At 40.9% G+C, this 19556-nt stretch overlaps 1 protein-coding gene across 13 annotated transcripts in view; it reads left to right on the forward strand.

Moving 5' to 3' along the window:
- Nucleotides 1–19556, forward strand: part of fbrsl1 (fibrosin like 1) — a 476317-nt gene that overhangs the window by 213849 nt on the left and 242912 nt on the right. The window lies entirely within an intron of this gene.

The following is a 19556-nucleotide window of genomic DNA, read 5'->3' on the forward strand; positions in this document are numbered from 1 at the left end:
AATCTCATTTGGACCACCCCGGATCCTCTGCGTCCATTACAAGTTAGATGCATGCTTTCCATTTTGCTTCATTTTTGATTCCATGTGACTGCTCTTTATCATTTCCGAACATGCTGTATTCCTTCTACTTGCTGCTTTTTGTCTGGTTTCCCTTTAAATCTTGGGAGAGAAATGAAGATGCAGGTGTGCTTTGTCACATCCAATTCATGTTTTGCATGTGCAGCTCAACCTCTTAGCTCGTTATTTAGGTTTCAGTTGAGGTTGTCAGCAACATCGCATGGTCATCAGGGAGTGTGACTCTGGATTGGCAGACCGGGGTGGTGGTCCCCCTTTTTAAAAAGGGGGACCGGAGGATGTGTTCCAACTACAGAGGGATCTCATTCCTCAGCCTCCCTGGTAAGGTCTATTCAGGGGTTGTAGAGGGGAGGGTTTGTCGGGAAATCGAGCCGCAGATTCAGGAGGAGCAGTGTGGTTTTTGTCCTTGCCGTGGAACAGTGGACCAGCTCTACACCCTTAGCAAGGTCCTTGAGGGTGCATGGGAATTCACTCAACCAGTCTCGATGTGCTTTGTTGACTTGGAGAAGGCATTTGACCGTGTCCCTCGGGAAGTTCTGTGGAGGGTGCTTCGAGAGTATGGGGTAGAGGAACACCTGATACGGGCCGTTCGGTCTCTATGTGACCGATGTCAGAGTCCGATTCACATTGCCGGCAGTAAGTCGGAATCATTCCCAGGTAGGTTTGGGCTCCGCCAAGCCTTTGTCACCGATTCTGTACATAACCTTTATGGACAGAATTTCTCGCCGCAGCCGAAGCGTTGAAGGGTTCCGTTTTGGTGGCGTCAGAAAAGCATCTCTGCTTTTTGCAGATGATGTGGTACTGTTGGGGCTTTCAAGCAGAACTCTCGCGTTTCGCAGCCGAATGTGAAGCGGTTGGGATGAAAATCAGCACCTCCAAATCTGAGACAATGGTTCTCAGTCGGAAAAGGGTGGAGTGCCCCCTTCGGGTCGGGGAGGAGATCTTGCCTCAAGTGGAGGAGTTAAAGTATCTGGTAGTCTTGTTCACAAATGAGGGGACGAGGGAGCGAGAGATTGACAGGCGGATCGGTGTGGTGTCTGCTGTGATGCGGACTTTATTTCAATCTGTCGTGGTTAAGAAGGAGCTGAGCCAAAAAGCGAAGCTCCCAATTTAGCGGTCGATCTATGTCCCAACACTCATCGATGGTCACGATCTATGGGTCATGACCGAAAGAACAAGATCCCTGATACAAGCGGCCGAAATGAGCTTTCTCCGTAAGGCTTAGAGATAAGGTGAGAAGCTCGGTCATCCGGTAGGGGCTCGGAGTCGAGCCGCTTCTCCTTCACATGGAGAGGAGCCAGATGAGGTGGCTTGGGCATCTGATTAGGATGCCCCCTGGACGCCTCCCTGGTGAGGTATTCCAGGCATTCCCCACTGGCAGGAGAACCGGGGACGACCCAGGACACGCTGGAGAGACTATGTCTCCCAGCTGGCCTGGGAACGCCTCAGGATCTGCCAGGACAAGCTCAAAGAAGTGGCTGGAGGTTGTGCTACTAGGAAGGAGTGCTCATCAATGGATAGCTATATTCAAAGGTAAAAAAAATGGGCATTACGAGAAGCACAATGAACGGCAACAGTAAATTGGCACATTTGTTTGATAGACTCCATCCATCCATTTTCCGTTCCGTCCTTTCCTTATTCCTCATTAAAGTCGCGGGGCGTGCTGGAGCCTATCTCAGCTGTCTTCAGGCATGAGGCGAGGGACACCCTGAATTAGTTAATCGCAGGGCACACAAAGACAAACAACAGTCACTCTCACACTCACATCTAGGGACAATTTGGAGTGGTCAATCCCTGCCATGCATGTTTTTGGAGAGTGGGAGGAAACAGGAGGATCCGGAGAAAACCCACGCGGGCCCGAGGAGAACATGCAAACTCCACACAGTTGAGGCTGGACCGGACCGGGCTAACCACTCCACTCCCGGGCCGCCGTTGATAGACTCGTCTTTCTCAATTAATACTAAAATCTCTGAATGATGAACTGAACTGAAAGAATATATTCTATGAAGTCCTTTGTTGTGCTCTGCCGTGGTACATAAAGTACACATGTAATACAGTACTTTCTGGAACATTTTTTGTTTCATTTTGTGATCTAGTGGCACTGCTGCAGATTTATAGCTGTTTCTGTTAAAATTGTATATTTTACTATAGTACTTTGATACGTACTGATTATAGTATTAAGATCATCATATTATCTTTTTATTAATGCCATAAGCACTGTATAAAAAAACCCAGTCAGGGCTAGAATTGAACATTCACAAGCAGCTGAAACAAATTCTTCATTTTGCCTCTCTAGTTGAGTCCGTTAGAAACTTATTCTCCTACAGGGAATTAGTTTATATCATGATACAAAATATAACGAGCCGTAGTATTTGAATGAATCAACCACAGTATTAAGATGAAAGGTCTCTATTGACCTTGGTGAAGTCTCGGTACTCAATTGTAAATTTTGGATCATCCATCTATCCATGATGATGCCTGGAAATATTTTTAATGGAATTCTACAGAATGTCTCTTGTTTACCATACACACATTCATAAAACTACACTGGATCGGCCTTTGGCATAAGACTTGCTGGGTCATTTGGTTCCAGCTAATAACAAGAATTCGCCCCAAGAGAGGCATGAATGTGCTTTTTCTGCCCTGAATCCTACCATTCTTCATCTGAAGTGATGATTGAACGCTCTCACGTTCCTCATGTACAGCATCTTTATTTAGCCAGCCATCAGAAAACTGAGAAAAGGCATACTCTCACCTCTATTTCAACTTTCAAAATGATTTGTTTCCTCAAATTTGAGTCTGTATGTTCATGTATGTTCATTTTAGATTTCTAAAGTATGTGGCGCCCTTGGAATCATGTTTCAAACAGTTCAAATCACTCTTTAGTTATACTAATTTGATGTGAACTTCCTCACTTCCTCACTTGCAGTGTTACACTGTCAGTGTAAACTCGCAATGTAAGAATATAAAAATCGCCTAACGTGCCAAAACTGTGATCGATGCTCACCAAAATGTATGTTGTCATCTTTACTTGTGCTTATATCAACATCTGAAATTATTACATTGATTGACCGAGCATTAGACATTTGTGTTTTTTTTTGTCCTCTTTCGAGAGGCACTTCCTACAAGGCTTATGTCATTTCACGAAAGAAATGTGCCGTCCATGAAACACAAAATACATGACAGGTCTTTTCACATAACAGAATGCCGCAATTTGATTCTTGATGTGTTGTCTATTTTGTTTTGTTCGTTGTCAAGTGGCTGATTGGATTAGACAAATCAGGATTGTGTTTGGAAATTAGATTAGATCAGGGGTGGGCACTCCTGGTCCTGGAGGGACACCCTCCTGCATGTTTTCCAAGTCTCTTTGTTGCAACACACCTGATTCAAATGAGCAGGTTCAATGTAAGGCTTCCGCAGAGCTGGGTGATTATCTGACTATTTGAATCAGGTGTATTGTAACAGGGAGACTTGGAAAACATGCAGGAGGGTGGCCGTCCAGGACCAGGAGTCCCCACCCCTGGATTAGATGATACTTTTGCCTCTAAATCAATGCATTTCAGAGGTTTGTTTTTATTATTTTAGGATTGCAGTGATGCACACTATTTTGCATATATTTTCTCTAGCACAACGGTGAGTTATAGTAACTTCAGGAAATAGTGTCACACTTTGCCTCTTTGAAGAAAATGCAATTACTCCCTTTTGCAGAAGTGTAATGTGCATGACACTGTGTGTTTCCGTCTTTTGTCATTTTTAATACCGCCGTCTTATCGGGAGAAATGACAAGCTCAAATGAGCTGCCGCGGCAATTACCGCAGTGTGAATAAATGTGTGTATGCCAGTCAGGTAGAGGCTGGATGCTGATGGGAAGATGTGCACTACATCATCCCCTTTTTGTATCTTAGCTTTTTCCAGAGATCACACCTGTGCACTACACGGGCAGATCCTGGAGGGCTAATAACTATTTGTAAAATATAAATAATTATTTACTACACACACACACACACACACACACACACACACACACACACACACACACACACACACACACACACACACACACACACACACGATGTTGTACTGAAGTTAAGTACATGCAATACATTTATGTGGGTGTGACTAATGCTCTTGCTGCTGAGTTTACAGTAGTAGGAAAGTTATATTCAACACTTTTACTTAATCATATCCACCACAGTAGCAAAAATAACAGTAGTGGGTATAGTAAAATATGTTTTCAAGCATCTACACCAGCAGCTGAATAAAACATGAACACAAAGAGTCTTCATCCTCTAAAAGGGGAGTGAGGGACACATCAATGTAAAAAGCCTGCGGAAGCCACAACAATCAGTGGATGTGGAAGTGTCAAACATGCAAGTGTCAAACAGTACCCACTCACCACCTAGTCTGCGCATGTACGTGCGTGTAAAAAGGCGTAATCCGCACTATGTGAGTCCGTGGGTGGCTGTCAACTCTAAACAGCAAAGTTTCCACATGACAGGTCTAGGCGAAGACCGTTCGGCTACTGCCACTGGGCAGGTGAGAGATGGCAGCCACCCCCTCGCCTCTCTCCTTCCTTCCCCAGAACTGCTCCAACCTCCTACCCTGTCTATGTTGTGACCACTTGTGACAACGCTCGCAGGTTGTTGCTGTTTTTCTTTCTACTTGTTTATTATCTGTCAACACGTTCACATTTCAAATAGGAGTAGATTTGACTTTGTGTTAGATTAGTGATTTTCCAAGCTTGTTTGGAAAATATCATTGTTTCAATCTGTTTTTGACTTCAATGGCGTCAATCGGCGGCCCAGTTGTCGAATGGTTAGCACACCGGCTTCACAGTGCAGAGGTCGACGATTCGCGTCCCGGTCCGGCCTCAACTGTGTGGAGTTTGCATGTTCTCCTCAGGCCCGCGTGGGTTTTCTCCGGGTCCTCCGGTTTCCTCCCACACTCCAAAAACATGCATGGCAGGTAGATTGACCACTCCAAATCGTCCCTAGGTGTGAGTGTGAGAGTGACTGTTGTACGTCTTTGTGTGCCCTGCGATTGGCTGGCAACCAATTCAGGGTGTACCCCGCCTCGTGCCCGAAGACAGCTGAGATAGGCTCCAGCACCCCCCGCGACCCTAATGAGGAATAAGCGGTACTGAAAATGGATGGATGGATGGCTTCAATCAAGTTTTTATGGTCATGATTGTGAAAGATACAATTATTGTATGTAAAATAGTTACCATATGTCTTACAATTCACTAACACCTTGCAGTTTATATCTATACAGTATTTTTTTCTCATAAACCTTCTATTGGTTTTAGGTAATATATCAGGAGTGCGTTATGATCAATGACACACAGAGCACTTTTGGGCTTCTTTTCAAAGGAACACCAGAGTTGTTTCTCAGTTTTATTTATTTTTGTTGTTGTTGTTTTTTCCCCAAATCTCACTGACCTTACTGGACTACCAGTCAAGTCAACAGTGGTTCATTCCGTGCGGACACACAGCAGCAATGCCTCATGTATAATACGTATTTGGAAATGCAAATAAAAGCCATACCATAACGTTGCAGTAGGTTGTGTTGTTGGAATGGCAAGAGGGTCATTCATGGAAATGGAAGCCAAAGCAAGTGGAAAGTTTTTTTATTTTGTCATTTTCAGTCAGCTTAACTGTCACAGCCATCTATCTAATGACAAAATTCAATGTATCATTTTCAGTATGCATGCACACCTGCACACCACCAATATGAAACATGATTATTATGTACACCTTGGATTTTGTTTCCCATAAATTTCATCGAATTTTCATCGCGAAACGCCACACTGAACACCATATAAACAATTTCACACATATTTCAATTGATGTTCTATTAGCTCAACGGTCTCAATCATTTTCCTTGCTAACTTTGAGTGAGAAGTACCTCATGATTGTTTTTGACTCATAGTGGTGACAAAGTAGACAATGAGGCATGTTCACTTTTTATTGGATGTTTGTGTGCCCTTTTCTAATTGTGTAATTAAAACTTTAAGCCTTTTGTCACAACTTAGAGTACATGTATACGCTTTGGAAGTATGAACAGTTGCACTCAGAGTGGTATTATTAAATTGGGGCTGTAAAAGAAGACATTTCACAGATTTCAAAAAAAGTCTCTGACAGAAACTGCAAAACCATTTTGAACACCCTGGCTGAAAATCATTTGGTCTTGGCTTTTACGTGAAGTAGCCACTACACAACCTTGCCTCCATAAAGTACCCGGTGTGCAAACGTCAGAATTGCTTTAAATAGCATTATTATACCATTGTGCCTATGGCGATCAGCTTTTTGTCTAAAAAAATGATTGTGAACGGTTAAGCGCAAGAGAGATGCGAATATTGACTGTGAAAACCAGTCAATTACACTGTTCAATTAGCATATGTGTGCATTTCTGCTCGGTTGTATGCTTGAGTGCTCATGTGTGCGCACGTTTGTGTGTGTGTGTGGGGTGGGGTGAACGTGCGTGCGTGTGTGTGTGTGTGTGTGTGTGTGTGTGTGTGTGTGTGTGTGTGTGTGTGTGTGTGTGTGTGTGTGTGTGCGGGCACATGTGTGTGTGTGTGTGTGTGTGTGTGTGTGTGTGTGTGTGTGTGTGTGTGTGTGTGCGTGTGTGTGTGTGTGTGTGTGTGTGTGTGTGTGTGTGTGTGTGTGTGTGTGTGTGTGTGTGTGTGCGTGCGTGCGTGCGTGTGTGTGTGTGTGTGTGTGTGTGTGTGTGTGTGTGTGTGTGTGTGTGTGTGTGTGTGTGTGTGTGTGTGTGTGTGTGTGTTGACTTTCATTTCAGATTTTCACTAATGTACTCCTAATGATGATTACAGAAGTTTCTGGAGCCTTGTAAATGTCTTCTAATCCACGACTGGACATTACCCTCATGGCCAAAGCTGGAATACGTGGATCACGATTTTGAAAGCCAGATAAACTGGACCTACATCTTCATTCTTCTTTTTCATCTTTCTTCTACAAGGGGGTGGGACTTTCTCAATCTGCCCAGTTCCGAGCTCATTTTGTGACAGTTTTGGGACAGTTTAAGTCATTTTTATTGGTGTTTTGCATTTGACTAAAAATATTAGCCTGCATGTTTTGGGTATTTTAGATGCTATAAAACGTGTTTTTAAAACGTCAGTTAGGAAACAAAAATGGTGTCGGTTGTCCTTTAAAGAGGTGTCCTTTACTTTAACTTCTAATCGTTGATGGCCTGCGATGGATGAGGATGCAATATCTGATGCATTTTTTTTCCACATGTACTGCATCACAGTTGTACAGGTCATCTCATGTTCAAATGGCTCAGCAGAACTCTAACAGATGAGCATCATGTCATCCAATGATTTAGTCTTGAAAAATCGTGAGTTCATAATGGATTCCAAAAGTAGTCTTGTCACATCATTAATTGGCAGCACAGGAAAGTGAGTCAGGTCTAGCCAGACAGCACTGAAATGTTGTTGTTTATAAATTATCTCTGACCACAGACTCTTCCTTTTTTTGTAATTTAGAGAGAGATGAGAAACACATTTTAATCATTGTTCTTTCTGCTTCTTATCGCATAAGTATGCACCTACAAATCTGTCCCAAGCACGACTTGTGGTATGTTGGTTCAGTTGGTTCAAATTAGAATTGTGTCACATTGTAGCTTTATGTGAAATTAAATCTCTTGTCAGGTTTTGCGAACAAAAAAGCACACAAAGGTAGCAAGGTGCCGGTGTCCCACAGTTATCGTTGTCATTTTGTGCTAATTGCTTGCCTAGAAATCACAAGTGTGACTTGGACTGATGCTCTGTCAAAGTGGATAACAAGCTCAAACTGCCATTGGGTGTTCTTTTTCAAATTGAAAAGGCATTTTTTTAAACTTGAAAAAAATGCACCTTCTTGCATATGCGACTCAATTACAGTGCAAATTTAACAAGAGTAGAAAGTAATGTTGCTGCTGACAAGTGTCCTCGCTATGACTTTTACAATGATAGGAAGGTGAGGTTAGCACTGTATTAGATTTATACTGCCTTTCAAGGATCTTTCATTTCCACTTACTAGCTATAGCAATCCCCCAGACAGTCTATAAAATCCCACAGCTTACTTTTCTTTAATTAAATGCCACTCGTAATGCTCCCGATGCACCCTGTATATCTGCAGCCACAGCTGATGTCTTTACCAGCACAGATCTACCTTTAATACAGTCTAGCTGAGCTGCTCTGGGGGACAGAACAGCTAGGCATTCATCTTAACAAGGTCACACCGTTTGATTTTTAATATAACGGTCAGTGTTGAGGCCCTGCGTCCTTTGAAATATTAGCACTCATTAATGATGTGAAGCTCCCCCCGCCTTGCTTCTCCATCAGCAATTCTGGGGTACGCGGGTATGTTCCAAATAACGTCTGCGCTTAGACCCGCTCACGCTCACAGCCAGAGGCGGTTCAAAAGTCGTTTTTATAGGCTTGCTTTATGGCATTCATTATGCTCACTTAACAGGCACTGTAATTCTTTCCTGTGGGTCAGAGAAATGAGGCGATTAACGATTAGGTCGAAATGTCGGTTGCCTGAGACTTTAGCCTTTTGTTTCCGATATAAAAGACAATGTCCTAGACTTTAACCCTTTTGAGTTACTGCATACCTGCTTTGAAACCAATGTAGTCTGGTTTTGGCCTATATAAGCTTCCATTGAATTTTTTTGTATTTTTATGACCGGTATATTCAAAAGCTCTTCTCATTGTGTGCATAGTGGTACTTACAAATGCCCCATCATGTGAGTTTTTCATATTGTTGGGCGTCTTGATATGTTTTGCATTGTGTGGCAAGCCAAAATTGTGGCCGAAATAAATAATTTGATGCTCACAAGTAAAGAAAAACTCCCAAAAAGTGTTGCTGTTGTTTGCCTCGCCGTCTAGCATATTGCTTGCTCATGAGGGGTTCAAATGTTTTCAATTAATATGTGAGCATCTTGGCTCTAAATAAATAGTGTACGTAAAGATGTCTGAAATACTTTCTGTTGTGCTATACACATGTAAGATGTACAGTAAATATATGTTATATCGACTGCTACTGGCTGGCAAACAGTTCAGAGTACTGTATCACCCGAAGACAGCTGGGATAGGCTATACCAGGCATCAGCAAACTACGGCCCGCGGGCCACATACGGCCTGTTAGGCTTTTTAATCCGGCCCGCCGAATTTGTCCAAATTATAGTAAAACCAGTGCCTGAAACTCGTGACAAAAAGGTAGCGGACAAAAGGGCAGACAACTCTGAAAAGTTAACTGCCCCGCTTTTTACAACTTGAAACACGATAAAACCAGCAGTCGCAAAAAAAACAAACACAAAGTACAGTAAAGTCTCGTTATATCGATATTCTCGGGAGTCGGAAAAAATATCGATATAACCGGACTATCGATATATCCAATCCTGCGGCATGTAAATTTTCTCCTTGCGTTCATAGAAATAGTATCGTAATAAGCAGTACTATCGATATAACCGATATCGATATAACGAGACTTTACTGTATTAAGTTTTTTTTATATGAATTAAGGCTGTACCTACCACTAATGTTACCTTGCTTAATTTACGGTAAATGCCCAAGGCTGCAGATTTTGCTGCAGTAGTCATTTGTCACCATGGTGCACAATGCAATGTTTGCATTGCTTGCTACGAGCCACTAAGCCCCTTTCATAACTCTCACGTACACTTTACAGTCACGGTTTGATATAAATTTACGTTTTGTAGCGTCACATATGTTGTGAGCTTCTTTTGAATCTTTCTTCTGGGCTGAGGTTCTGTGGATCTATTTTGGAAAATGATAAGGTTGTGCAAATGCACAACCCTATAACGCTTGCGAAAGTCCGGAAGAAAGAAGCAGACTTCTGATTGGCTGCCGTGCCGAGTATGCAAATTTCAACTGCAGGTAGCCTATGTCTGTGTACTTGGCGACGGTACACGTGTACTGTTTGCGCGTGAAGGTGAGGGCCTCCGTGGCGAGTTTGTAGAGCGCGCGGTCAGGACAATCCATCCATGATTTTGCGGAATTTAACACAAGTAGGTATTATTGAACTTGAATATTTCGTTGTGTAATAATAAGTTTTGAATGTTGAAAGTGATTCCATTTTTCAATAAATGTTGATTTCTTAACTTTGCCCCTTCGATTGAAACTTATTAAAAACAGACACAATCTTGATAAATCACAGTGCATATGTTATTTTAATCTATTTCCATTTCCTCCTCCCAGTATCTGTGAAATAGTCTGTAAATGCCACATCTTGCATATTCCTTGAGACAAATTTATTAATTGATCAGGGATATTTTTCACATTTGAAAGACAGTTAATAAATTGGGTTGTAGTGTTCTTACTGTGCTATGAGGTTTGTCTTCTTTCTTCTTCTTTTCCTTTCGGCTTTTGCCCTCAGGGCTCGCCACAGCGAATCAATGTCCCCCATCTATCCCGGTTTTGTGCATCCTCTTCTCTCACACCAGCTACCTTCATGTCCTCTTTGACCACATCCATAAACCTCCTCTTCGGGCTTCCTCTCGGTCTCCTGCCTGGCAGTTCAAGACTCAGCATCCTTCTCCCGATATGGTCACTCTCTCTCCTCTGGACATGTCCAAACCATCTCAGTCTGGCCTCTCTGACTTTCTCTCCAAAGCCTCTAATATGAGTTGTGCCTCTAATGTACTCATTCCTGATCCTATCCAACCTCCCAAAGAAAACCTCAACATCTTCAGCTCTGCTACCTTCAGCTCTGCTTCCTGTCTTTTCTTCAGTGGCACTGTCTCCAGTCCAAACATCATGGCTGGTCTCACCACGGTTTTATACACTTTTCCTTTCATCCTAGCTGAAACCCTTCGATCACACATCACACCTAACATTTTTCTCCAGCCGCTCCAGCCTGCCTGGACACATTTCTTCACCTCTTTTCCACACTCTCCATTGCCCTGGACAGTTGGCCCAAGTACTTAAAATCCTCCACCTTCTTTATCTCTTCTCCCTGTAGCATCACTCTTGCACTTGGATTCCTCTCATTCACACACATATATTCCGTCTTGCTGCGACTGATATTCATTCCTCTCCTTTCCAGGGGATATCTCCACAGTTCTAGTTTCTCTGCCACCTGTTCCCTGTTCTCGCTACAGATCACAATGTCATCTGCAAACATCATGGTCCAAGGAGATTCTTGTCTAGCATTGTCTGTCAGCCTGTCCATCACCATAGCAAACAAGAAGGGGCTCAAAGCTGACCCCTGGTGGAGTCCCACCTCCACCTTGAATTCCTCAGTCATACCGACAGCACACCTCACAACTGTCTTACAGTCATGATACATGTCTTACACCGCTCTAACCTACTTTTCCGTCACTCCAGACTTCCTCATGCAATGCCACAGCTCTTCTCTGGGCACCCTGTCATACGCTTTCTCCAGATCTAGAAAGACACAATGCAATTCCTTCTGACCTTCTCTGTACTTCTCTATCATCATTCTTAAAGCAAACATTGCATCTGTCGTACTCTTTTTTTGGCATGAAGCCATACTGCTGCTCACAAATGTTCACTTCTGCTCTTCGTCTAGCTTCAACTACTCTTTCCCAGAGTTTCATTGTATGGCTCATCAACTTTATTCCTCTGTAATTAGTACAACTCTGCACATCTCCTTTGTTCTTAAAAATGGGCACGAGTACACTTCGTCTCCATTCTTCAGGCATCTGTTCACCATCTAAGATCTTGTTGAATAACCCAGTCAGGAACACCACCGCCACCTCTCCACACACTACATTCCGCCTTCGTCTGACAAAGGTAATTGACAAAGGCGTAAGTATATGCCGAAACATTTAAGGTAATTGAACACCTAAAGAAGCCACTGTCTGTAAGAAAAGAATCTGTTGTAAATTAGATTTTGATATTAGATCACTGTTCCTCACATTCGTACAGAGAGGCAAATAAATTAATGTATTGCCAATGGTGGTCAACCAGTGGTGTCTGCTGGTCATTCAAAAGTAGCTCATCTCCGCCTCAGACAGACCATCCAATCACCACGAACAAGCCAAGCATCCCGGCCGTCCTTCAGCCCCATGGACCTCCAAACACGCTGAGCGACCAATGGCCGAGATGAAGCACCAGAGCAGTCGTCATTCTCTTCTTCACACAAGCTCTGTTTATCTTTCAAATGGGAAGACATTTGACACTGTTTTCACACAATATAGTTATCTATTTCTCGAAATGAGTTACACTGTTTTTTAGATAATCAAATGCTTAGGTTTATAGGATAATGCAAATTTCCCCATTGCGGGACGAATAAAGGTATTCTGATTCTGATTCTGATTGTGATAGATTATTAATTAGTTTATTAATTTTAATTATTTTAATGAACAGCTGTGGTCATCTGAAATCAGAAGGACATGACCTTCACCAGGATGCTAGACCTTTCATATGAGGAGATTAAATGACCCATGCATCATTAAATTCACACATGCACTGTAAACCCGAACAGTACTACTGACTTAAAGTCATTGAGGTCAGTCAACTCAAAAGCCGATTTTTTGTTTCAAAAACTCAAACGTTTTGAGTTTTTGAATGAGTCCTGCGTTTTTAATTTGCAGTCGATCAATACTTTTGAGTTCATGGCAATCGTTTACTCAAACATTTTGAGTTCACGGCAGGAAGCTGCGTGATGACGTCACTGCGTGCTCTCATTGGACGCCATTTGAATTCTCAACGGCTGAATCTGGCAGACACCGACGGATTATTTATTTTAAATTAGGGTGGAAAGACAAACAATCGTATTTAATATACTATATATGTATACTACAAGGACCCAGTGTGTCAATGCTGTAGTCGCTCCACAGGAAAGGAATATTTTGGAAAGTCCGTTTGGGGCATTATATCCGCCGCTCGAGCCAAGGACTTCTCCTAATGTTACGAGCTCTTCTGTGGTAAGTAGGAATGTTTCTTAAACGTCTCTTGTTTGTTGAAAGACACAACAGGGTTATTAGGAGAATTGTATCGCGAAGGTTTGTTTGGGCGGTGGTGGAGTAATATCTATCACGGGGTGTTGCGAGTTATGTTTGTGTCCGCGAAGGTTCGAGAATAATAGTCAAATTAGGTTTTATATGAACTTCAAAAGTTATAAGGGTCACCCGAAATCCACCACACAGATGCTGCAACGCCAGCAGGTTGGTGCTTTGAGTTAACTTTGTTTTAAACGGCAGCACAATAAGTCATGCTAATTCAACGTGCAACAGTTGTGCTGCCGTTTTAAGAAGGCACTAAGTAAATAGAATGCTAGCCAAATGAAATATCATTCTGTACAATTGGTGTAGTTTTAAATGGTCATTCATGTGTAAACATAAACATTTTTAAATGTATTTTTGAAACTGCAAACACCATTTTTCAAACTGCAAACACCTGACTGTCTTGATGGCATCATTTAATCTGGTAAATTAGATTATTTATTCAATTTAAAAAGTAAACATGGATCAAGGTGTTTTATTAAATTAAATGATTACATTTGTTGTCTGTGTTTTCTATTCAACCTTTTAGCCCCAGGGTGGAAATTGAGTAACACCGCCATTATCTAAGGTATGTTTACATTTTTATTAATGCTACATGATTAATTCCCCGAATCATATTAAAAATAATACATGTATGTATTTTTTATATTGAACAGAATTTTACCTAAACTTAATTCTCCATAGGTCTCCATAGGCCACTGTCTTGGGTTTGAGATGCTGAAGAAAGTACAGCCATGTTAAACTCCTGTCGCTTTCCCCAAATTAAAACTTTGCTTTTTATCTCCTCTTGCTTTTGATAAAAAACAGCCTGATATACACGAGACGCAGTCTGGCCCTTCGTGCTCTCCATGCATACCTATGAGAAGATGACTCACAGTTCTTCAAAACATGCAATGTATGTATTGCCTGACTTAACACAAATGTCTATTCATGTATTTTGCAGTGGGAAGAGGATCTAGACATTGAAAACATTCCTGTCACACTTCTCTCCGTGACAACTGACAACTAGCGCCATCTTGTTTAACCCCAACAGCATTTCTGTTGTGATAGAAGATGGCATTATTGTGAGATGTCTCCCCAGGTTGGCTGATACACACCTCCTCTTTTTTGGTTTAATGTATGCACTGCATTTAGATTCTCCCAAAAAATTAATCCACACATTCACCTTCATTCAGAAAACACTGCTGTGTCTTGATGATAACAGACCACTCAAACCACGCCTGCTAAGTTTAAAAAATGCTTTGTTCCGCAATATTGAAGGCACCAGTGCCTCCAATACTACGGAACAAAGCAACACTGGATAAGTAATTTCATAGTTTTACTCTGCTTTGTATACCTAAACATTGATGTACTGTTTGTGACTGATTTTCTATTCATAATTTGATGTGTAAACCTGGATTTCACCAAAATGTCTTTTTTCATTTCATGAATACTGTTTGTTTTTAGTAAGTTTTACTTTGATTTGCACCTTATGACGAGTACATTGAAATGTATTCTCTTGTATTTATTCAAGTATATGCTTGTCAGAGAATTTATTTTTTTAACAGAACAGCACAATATAATTTGTTTTTTTTCTGTTTTGTTTTGTTGTTGTGTTTATTTCACATATTTATCACGATGTTGTGTTAATTACTAAAAAAGAACTGCTTGGTATGTGTTATCATGAATGTTTTATCAAAGGTTGTTTTAAACCTTCATAAAAAAATGTGCACTAAAACAGACATGTGAGGTGGGTTTTTGTTTTTAGACATAGAAGGCAAATGTAAGTACAGTATACATGAATATATTTTTTCAGGTAACATAAATTTGAGTTGGTTGCGCTTAAATATGAAACCTAATTTTAACTTAAAAATTAAGATAAGAAAACATTAGAGTAAACTGAAAGTACATCTTTTAAGTTCATTCAAACTCATAACATTTAAGTTCAGTCAAACTCATAACATTTATTTCCACTACTCAAAAATTTGGAGTAAACTACTCAAAAATTTGGAGTAAACTGTACTCAAAATTTTTGAGTAAACTGTACTCAAAAATTTTGACGTAATCAGTTGCCATAAACATTTTGAGTACTTTCAACTTGTTGGGTTTTACAGTGTGTTATACAGATTCAGATGTCCTTCCCTATGCACTGTAAAACCCAACAAGTTCAAAGTACTCAAAAGTTATATGGCAACTGATTACGTCAACATTTTTGAGTACAGTTTACTCAAAATGTTTGAGTAGAGTTAACTCAAAATGTTTGAGTAGAGTTAACTCAAAATGTTTGAGTACAGTTAACTCAAAATTTTTTAGTACAGATTACTCAAAATGTTTGAGTAGAGTTAACTCAAAATGTTCAAGTAGTTTACTCAAAATGTTTGAGTAGTGTAAATAAATTTTATGAGTTTGTCTGAACTTAAAATTTATGAGTTTGATTGAGCTTAAATGTTATGAGTTTGTTTGGACATAAATGTTATGAGTTTGCCTGAACTTAAAAGATGTACTTTCAGTTTACTCTAATGTTTTCTTAATTTTTAAATTAAAATTAGGTTTCATATTTAAGCTTAATCGATGAGAAGGTTTCTTCAGCCGTCATCTGGACAAAAGTGAAGGTTTCGGACGTTTCGCCTCCTATCCAAGAGGCTTCGTCAGCGAACTAAAGTCTGACTGGTCGTATCGGCCCCATTTATATATCCCTAATGTCCAGACATGGTGGCGCCGGACACAGCTATGATAGGTCCCTACTCTCAGGTTGGGGGGGGGGGGCAGGGGACCCCTCCCTGTGGCCCCACTGATTGTTCCTACATTCCTGACTAACGACTGGCCTATTACCCCCCCCCCCCCCCCCCGGTATCACCTCATCAGCATAACGACCCTCATCAGCATTGCGAAAGTTGCCTAACCTGTTTTGCCTAAGCAGGCTATTGTATGAACGATCCAAATTGAACCTCACCCCACCAGACCGGTTTAATGAAGGATTTTGTTGTTTTATAAGAATCGCTTCTTTCACCCCCCTTTCAAACCATCTATGTTCTTTCGCTAAGATTTTAACCTCATTGTCATCAAATGAGTGGTTGCTAGCTTTTAGGTGCAAATGTACTGCCGATTGAGGCCCACTAGTATTATCCCTGCGATGTTGATAAAGTGTTTTTTTTGAGAATTTGTTGAGTCTCCCCAATGTACTGCTCTTTACAATTTTCATTCTTACAATATATGGAATAAACTACATTACTTTGTTTTTCATTTGGTAGCCTATCTTTTGGATGCACTAATTTTTGCCTTAACGTGTTTATCGGTTTGAAATAAGTAGGAATTTTATGTTGCCAAAGGACTCTTTGTAATTTTTCAGAAACTCCTGCAATGTACGGTACTGCTACTCCTCTCCTTTTTGAATCTTGAGAATTATTGGTTTCGTTCGCTATTCTTTCTTTCTGACATTTGTTGAATGACCACTGAGGGTACCCACAGTTAGTGAGTGCTCTCCTGATATGTTTTGACTCCTTTTCTCTACCTTCAGTGCTAGTTGGTATTAGTTTAGCCCTATGCTGGAGGGTTCTGATAACTCCTAGTTTATGTTGTAAAGGGTGGTTAGAGTCAAAAAGTAAGTATTGGTCAGTGTGCGTAGCCTTCCTAAAGACTTCTGTTTTTAGCGCTCTGTCCTCTTTATAATTACTTTACAATCCAAGAAGGCTAGTTGGTTCTCTTGAATGTCCTCACGAGTAAATTTAATGTTGAAGTCTACAGAGTTGAGGTGATCTGTGAAGGATTGAATTTCTTGTTTCTTAATTATGACAAAAGTATCGTCCACATATCTAAACCAGTGTCTAGGTTTTGTCCCCGGGAAGGATGTGAGGGCCTGTTTCTCCATCTCTTCCATGTAAAGATTAGCCACTATGGGTGAAACTGGTGAGCCCATTGCACAACCATGAATTTGTTTATAAAATTTTTCCCGAAATTGAAAATACGTAGTATTAAGGCAGATTTCTAATAATTGGCAGATGTGATCCGGTTTAAGTTTGGTTCTTTCATGCAGAGAAACATCCGCCAGCAGCCTCGTCCTCACCACTGAGACTGCTGCTGGGGTTGGGACAGATGTAAAGAGAGAAGTCACATCATATGATGCCAAAGTTTCCTCAGGTTCCAATATGAGGTCTTTGATCCTCTCTACAAACCCTGTGGTGTTCTCTACGTGATATTCTGTGTTACCAACCAACGGAGCTAAAATAGTTTTTAAATATTTGGCAACATTGTATGTAGAGGAGTCAATGCTACAAACAATGGGTCTGAGGGGGAACCCTTCTTTATGTATTTTTGGCAGGCCATAGATACATGGCGTGGCCTCTCCCGGGTATAATCTAAAATACATCTGTTTGTCTATATGTTTTCCTTTCTCTAACTTTTGGAGACAGTCAATCATTTCTTTCTTGTATCTATTGGAAGGGTCCCTTTTTAGTTGCTCATACGTGTTAGAATCACTGATTAACCTATTTATTTTGTCTTCATAATCCAATGTGTTGAGAAGCACTGTGCATCTGCCCTTGTCTGCTGGCAAAATAGTAATATTTTTGTCTTTTTGTAGAGTAGTTAACGCCTTTCTCTCTTCTAATGTTATGTTGGACGGAGGAAGTTTGGCACTACTGAGAAGAGCTGATATTTTAATGCGTAGATCATCTGCCTCTGCATACGAAAGTTTGTTATTTTTAATAGTCGATTCAGTAGCTGTGATATAATCTATTGTAGGTATAGTTTTAGGAGTCACTGAGAAATTTAAACCTTTGGTAAGTACCGCCTTTTCTGTCTCTGAGAGATCTCTGTCTGACAAATTTTTGATCCAATTCTCCCTAGCAAACTGTTCATTCCTAATTTTTCGCGTGTTTACCAGTAGCTGAGATTGTTTCAGTACAAGTAATTTTTGAAATTTACCCTTAATACTACGTATTTTCAATTTCGGGAAAATTTTTATAAACAAATTCATGGTTGTGCTATGGGCTCACCAGTTTCACCCATAGTGGCTAATCTTTACATGGAAGAGATGGAGAAACAGGCCCTCACATCCTTCCCGGGGACAAAACCTAGACACTGGTTTAGATATGTGGACGATACTTTTGTCATAATTAAGAAACAAGAAATTCAATCCTTCACAGATCACCTCAACTCTGTAGACTTCAACATTAAATTTACTCGTGAGGACATTCAAGAGAACCAACTAGCGTTCTTGGATTGTAAAGTAATTATAAAGAGGACAGAGCGCTAAAAACAGAAGTCTTTAGGAAGGCTACGCACACTGACCAATACTTACTTTTTGACTCTAACCACCCTTTACAACATAAACTAGGAGTTATCAGAACCCTCCAGCATAGGGCTAAACTAATACCAACTAGCACTGAAGGTAGAGAAAAGGAGTCAAAACATATCAGGAGAGCACTCACTAACTGTGGGTACCCTCAGTGGTCATTCAACAAATGTCAGAAAGAAAGAATAGCGAACGAAACCAATAATTCTCAAGATTCAAAAAGGAGAGGACTAGCAGTACCGTACATTGCAGGAGTTTCTGAAAAATTACAAAGAGTCCTTTGGCAACATAAAATTCCTACTTATTTCAAACCGATAAACACGTTAAGGCAAAAATTAGTGCATCCAAAAGATAGGCTACCAAATGAAAAACAAAGTAACGTAGTTTATTCCATACATTGTAAGAATGAAAATTGTAAAGAGCAGTACATTGGGGAGACTCAACAAATTCTCAAAAAAAGACTTTATCAACATCGCAGGGATAATACTAGTGGGCCTCAATCGGCAGTACATTTGCACCTAAAAGCTAGCAACCACTCATTTGATGACAATGAGGTTAAAATCTTAGCGAAAGAACATAGATGGTTTGAAAGGGGGGTAAAAGAAGCGATTCTTATAAAACAACAAAATCCTTCATTAAACCGGTCTGGTGGGGTGAGGTTCAATTTGGATCGTTCATACAATAGCCTGCTTAGGCAAAACAGGTTAGGCAACTTTCGCAATGCTGACGAGGGTAGTTATGCTGATGAGGTGATACCGGGGGGAGTGGGGGTAATGGGCCAGTCGTTACTCAGGAATGTAGGAACAATCAGTGGGGTCACAGGGAGGGGTCCCCTGCCCCCACAACCTGAGAGTAGGGACCTATCATAGCTGTGTCCGGCGCCACCATGTCTGGACATTAGGGATTTATAAATGGGGCCGATACGACCAGTCAGACTTTAGTTCGCTGACGAAGCCTCTTGGATAGGAGGCGAAACGGCCGAAACCTTCACTTTTGTACAGATGACGGCTGAAGAAACCTTCTCATCGATGGACCACTCCTGTACGACTGAGAGCTTACACAGACGTATTTAAGCTTAACCAACTCAAATTTATAATGTTCCATGAAAACATATATTCATGTATACTGTACTTACATTTGCCTTCTATGTCTAAAAACAAAAACACACCTCACGTCTGTTTTAGTTCACATTTTTTTTATTAAGGTTTAAAACAACCTTTGA

This window comes from Hippocampus bargibanti, linkage group LG04, assembly GCF_051943395.1.
Source record: "Hippocampus bargibanti isolate YZ-2025 linkage group LG04, ASM5194339v1, whole genome shotgun sequence".
In the NCBI taxonomy this organism is placed as follows: domain Eukaryota; kingdom Metazoa; phylum Chordata; class Actinopteri; order Syngnathiformes; family Syngnathidae; genus Hippocampus; species Hippocampus bargibanti.